Genomic DNA, 6,000 nt, shown 5'->3' with positions numbered 1-6,000 from the left:
TATCATGGAATCTACCCACCTATTTAATCTCCTCCCACAGCCCATGTGCACTCTACAGTTCCGGTCTGCATATTATCAAAAATAAAGAGAGGCACTGGACAAGTTGCAAAAAAGATTGACAAGGATGATGCCACAACTGAGAGGTGATAAGTGTCAGGAAAGATTGAGCAAGCTAGAGCATTTTTTTCCAGAAAAAAGACTGAGTGAAGACTTGATATAGTCTTTTAAGATTAGGAAAGCGTTTATTAGGGTGGAATTAGAAAAGATGTTCCCACTTGCAGGGAGACAAGAGCTTTACTCAGAGAGTGGTTAGAATGTGCAACTCGCTTTCATGAGGAGTTGTTGAGGTGAATAGCATAGATGGATTTAATGGGAATTTAGATAAACACATGAGGGAGAATTAAATAGAAGAATATGCTGATAAGGTTAGATGAAATAGGGCGGGAGGAGGCTTGTGCGGAGCTTAAACACCGGCATTGACCTGTTGGGCCGAATGGCCTGTTTCTGTGCTGTGCATTCTATGCAATACTCTATCAGGGACTCTACTCACCCATTTAATTTCCTCCCACCACCCATGTACACTCTCCCCTATCATCGACTCTACCGACCTATTAACCTCCTCCCACATCCCATGTGCAGTCTCCCCTATCATGGACTCTACCCACTGTTGGGACTGGAAAAGTAGGCTTGTGAACAGAAATCCAAAACCTCCAGCCTCCCCTCACCTAACCATTTATATATATATATATATATATATATATATATTAAAGAATGATTAGCCACTCCTTTCCCCAAATACATAAGTAGTTAAATCGCACACGCAGCATTTAGGTAGCAGCAAATCGTGATGGGATACCCAACCATTATGATAGCAGTTCGTAACCCACACTGTAAAAGCTGACAAAGGCAGGTTTGTTGGATTTATGGCCACCCCCTCTCTTATCTCCAGAACACATTAAGGAATGTTTAACAAGGGCGAGGCTGACATTGTTTATCCTAACCAGCTTACTTCGGATGATTAAGGGAGGAGCGGTGCAGATTTCCAAGGTCACCCCAGCACAAAAGGGAGTGAGGGATTAACGGATCAAGGGTTTGGGAAGACCCTCCGTGTAGTCTCAATGTCTGGGACTTATGTGATTACTGATAAGGGTCCTCCTCAGGAATGTGAGATGTTTAATGTTATGGGATGACCCAAGGCAGCCCCTGACAAGTGAGTGGCAGACGATACCACCCTTTGAAACCCACTGTAGTTACGTAAACATGTACCCTCACCTTTCACAGCAGGAGGATGTTGCTTATTGAAGGTATAAAGATGCTTGTAGTGCTGATGTTCCTTTGAGAGTTTGGTGCGAGCTTCAGGAAGCATACCACTTTCCCTTTGTGTGCAAAGCTTTCGAATAAACTTTAACTTGGTCAGCAGTTCCGTCTCCATCTGGTTTTGCTCCAAAAATTCGAGTCTAACAGTTGGTGTCAGAAGTGGCATACTGCGCTGCAGATCGGCTAACGGATCCTGTATTGGAGGGGACGTGGTAGTATCGTGAGACAGGTTAGCCCTGTGCTCGAGACAGGGGGTGCCCCTGTATAAAGCCCTCGAGGGTGAGGCCGGTACCTATGGTAGGGGCTCGGCTCATCATTGGAGACAGGATTGGCAATGGCACTTGCCACAGTATTAAAATTATCCATGCAGTAAAATTCCTCACGGAGACGACGGATTGACGGAATTGACTAGACCTGTAGGTACATAAGATAGAATATAAGTGTTTGTTTACTTATAGTACAAGTTTATGCTGTTATTCCGATACAGTATAAGATTGGATTTTGAGAGTCACATGGTGATCAACATGGACAAGGGTGGCGGTTTATCTCAAACACCGAGCCTGAGCCTGAATTAAGAGGACGTAGTCCCACGTGACGGCCAGGATTAAGTAGGCGTCGGGAACTACAACCATCACAGGATTGTGATCCCATGACCAGTGAGTGTGTATAAATTAGAGTATAAGGTGATCCGTTTGTGCCGATTAAAGTGTAAGATTAGAGTAAAATAAATTAAAGTATAAGATAGAGCATAAGGATATACATAATGATTGACATGAGTAACGAGGGGTAACCCCTTCCTCCGGACGTCCCGCCTATGCCCACCAGCGTTGCTGTTGTAAAACGAGTCCAAGAGGCTACTTTAAAATATCAAAGTGAAATGATCAGGAACGGAAGGAAGGAGACGAGTCCAGTAGTTGATCAAATTAAGTGGTGGGCGGGGCAAAAGGCTGCTAAACAAGCTAATTATGGTACTGTTCTGCTCGCTAGTTGGGCAGGTCAGACAGGACCTTTAATCGTGGACAAATGGGGGAGACTGTATCATCTGCAGGACTTTTTGAGACCTGTACAAGAGGCTAAATCTCGAGTTCGCAGTCTTTTGGATCTGGAAGCGCCAGCAACGGAGGAGTTAGACGATTTACAGGATTGGAGGGGGGGGGGAATTGTTAAGGCAATGGAGGCTCAGCAGCACAAAATGCCGCAGCCGGAGTGCCTGCCCGAATACAACCGTATCTGCCCTTCGACACCGGTACAACCTGGAAATGGGGAGCCGAAATCCATGACCCCTGTCCGAGTAAACCCAGCCGGAGGGGCAGCAAATGGGGAAATGGGAGGCAGGGGGACACTGGGGAGATCTCAGCCTTTTACACCACAGGAGAGATCCAGCGTGATCCTTCTCATTCCCGACTTGAAGCGGCATAACCCCAATGTTGACGTCTGGGCAAAGATACGCAGCGCAGCGCGACATTTCAATCTGTCCATGCAGGACATAAAAGATATCATTGAGGTTAAGTGCCCCTCCGCTGTCTATGGGGCGTTGCCCCCTTGGAGTTTGCAGGTCCCAGCCACTATGGTAGAGTATAACACCCAATTTGACGGTCTAAGGACCCGGGTTCAAACTGGATTGGGAAACGGCACTGCTACCTGGAAAGGACTCACGGCCCTACGACAAAACCCGGGGGAAGACCCCAATGCGTATATTGACCGGGTAATTGAATGGTGTGAACATTGGGGACAGACCAACGGCATCCCCGCTAACCGCAACGATGCAACATTTATAGATAGCTTAATTCGGGGACTGGATAAACCATACCAAACAGCGCTTCGGATGGGGGCCAGTCCACAGGCCACTGAGGCAGGGCTTCGGAAATGGACGAGTCGGCTTTTCGGGTTCCATCTGACACACACCCACACTCACCGCCAGGGCCACACCCCGTCCGTCCTGCCGTGGACCCCACACCACACTAGCCCAAAAATTAAAAGAGAACCAGTAGCAGTAGCCCGAGAGGATCGTGCCTGCTATAATTGCCAGGAAACAGGCCATTTATATCGAGATTGCCCCGTGAAAAGGAAACCATGCACCAATTGTTGGCGCCCGGGGCATAGCCAAACCATGTGTGACAGAAAGGAGGGGCAAGGGAGGACAGGGGCCCCGGGGGACCATCAGGGGTCGCAGAGACCACCAAAGGGGGGTTTATCCGACCGTGAATTGGAGGGAATGCGAACTCTCCTCCACCCATCTTCCCCTCATCAAGGTCTCCGTCGGATAACCGGGGGCCACCCGCCCGTGTCTAAACGTCCTGTTAGGAGGCCCGAAGTATTGTGCTCTTTCGACACGGGAGCCTCGGTGTCGATAACCGACTCAGATTTTCCTACCGTAAACAAAAAAATACATATCAGCGGGGTTAGTGGGGAGAGCGTAATCATTCACCGGAGCATCACAATTCCCATACAGCTATCCCCCGGAGGATGAACCTGGTGGGTCACGCTCTGGGTAGGTCCCAATAACGAGGGTCTGATTCTGGGAATGGACATCTTGCACCAGATAGAGGCGAACCTGCTTCTAAGTGACCATTCAATGCAAATAAGGGGGCCGGGAGGGGGGAGATTTCCCTTTTCAGCAGATTCTACCCAACAATGTAGGGTACAGGTCCTCCGATCGATTGAGCGTGCTTGAGCGGAGGACGGGCTCCGGGGGAAAGTTTGCGCAGTTCACCCTCTCACATGGGCCACCCACAAGCTAGATTGCGGTCGGGCACAGATGGACCCTGTCAGGTCCACGGACCCTACCACGAGGCTCACCGGCAGTATCCCCTTCGGCTGGAGGCCCAACGTGCCGTTGAGTCAATAGTGGGAGATTTGTTGGAAACCGGGATAGTGATTGAGACCCGTTCCCGGACCAACTTCCCCGGATGGCCTGTGCAAAAGCCAGATGGGTCCTCGAGGCTGATCATAGACTCTACGGCCCTGAACAAAGTCACAGACAAACTCCATGCTCTCGTAGCAAACCCCGCTATCAAACCCTGGCCTCCACCCAGGTCTGTCCATATTTACGGCACTGGACATCCAAAACGGGTTCTGGACCTGTCCTCTGGACGTTGGGTCCCGGGAACGTTTTGCCTTCACTGTGCGGTCCATTCAATATACCTGGACGCGGCTGCCCCAGGAATTCCACAATTCCCCCATTATTTTTCACGAGAGTCTGGAAAAGGCTCTCCAACCGGCAATGGTGGATGTCCGCATGCAAACCTCCGCTGGTCTCCAGTATGCAGACGACATTCTCATCGGAAGCCCTTCACCCTCAGATCATTTAGACGCCCTAACATGTGCCTTGGAGACGCTAATCGTAGGAGCTTTTAAACTGAATCCGACTAAGGCCCAAGTGGGGCTCCCACGGTTTATCTATCTGGGTCAGATCATCTAACCAGAAGGGAGAATGTTAACCCCCGAGAGGGTCCAAGCACTTTTACAAATACCACGACCGGCAACCGTCTCCGGCCTGCGGAGTGTAATGGGTTTGTTCAATTACTGCCGCATGTACATAGCCGATTTCACCGAATTGACAAGTCCCTTAAACAACCTCCTAAAGGGAGGGCCCCCGGGAGAGGCGAGACTGGATTGGACACCTGAGGCAGTCGAAGCCATTGAAATGGTCAAAATCACTTTGGTTAATGCACCTTCCCTGGGTCTCCCGGACCCTGCAAAACCCTTCCTTTTGTGGATTTGGGTGGGCAATCGGGCGTATAGTGCGGTGGTGGGACAATTTCGGGACGTTCGCATCCGGTCGATGGGGTACTAATCCTGCACAATACCATCCTCCATGGCAGGACAGTCTCCATGTCCAGCCGCCAGCGACTGGGCGGCATGGGCTGTAGAAGCAATAGAGCCCATCGTAGATCCCGGTAAAGTTATCCTACACACCCGGCACAGCCTCGTTAAACTTCTCACAGGCAGCCGAAAACCAATTTCCAATCAGAGCCGTGCGAAATGGGAGGCGTGTTTGTTAGGTCAGGGTATCCGGGTCGAGGTGATAACTGACACTCGAATGAACCCGGCGCCTTTCCTGATTGATGAAGGGACCCCTCATGAATGTACGACTATTTCACGCTGCGAGAGTCAAGGACCTCTCCTGACGGAACCCACAGTCGGGGCCTGTTTAGAAATGGATGTAGACGGGTCCAGCTTTTACCACGAGGGCCAACGGGTCACCGGATGGCAAGTGGTAGGTCCGTCAGGACAGACCCTTGTTCAAGGGACCTTGGGACCGGGGTGGGGGGGCGGTGGGGGGGCAACTTGCAGAGATCACCGCGCTCACCAAAGCCCTCCAATTGGCGGAAGGGACAACGGCGAACATATACACCGACAGCCAGTATGCTTACTCTGTCGTCCATGATTACTCGCGCCTCTGGCAGCGACGAGGCTATTTGACCACCTTAGGCCACACAATTAAGCACGCCCCTGCGATCGCCGAGCTTATTCGAGCAGCGGTTGGTCCCACCTTGGGGGCTGTCATTAAGGTTCGCGCCCATCAGACGGGGGAGACCCCGGAAATCAGAGGGAACCGGGCTGCGGATTGGCCGCTAAGCAGGCTGTCTTCACCCTTCCTGTGACGGCTCCTAATTCTGCAGAGGGGAAGCACAAGGGAAAAGATTCCCAAGCTAGCGAGGTAACAAGGTAGTCCCTTCT

Source organism: Heptranchias perlo, unplaced genomic scaffold, assembly GCF_035084215.1.
Source record: "Heptranchias perlo isolate sHepPer1 unplaced genomic scaffold, sHepPer1.hap1 HAP1_SCAFFOLD_50, whole genome shotgun sequence".
Lineage (NCBI taxonomy): Eukaryota > Metazoa > Chordata > Chondrichthyes > Hexanchiformes > Hexanchidae > Heptranchias > Heptranchias perlo.
This window is presented reverse-complemented; position numbering follows the sequence as displayed.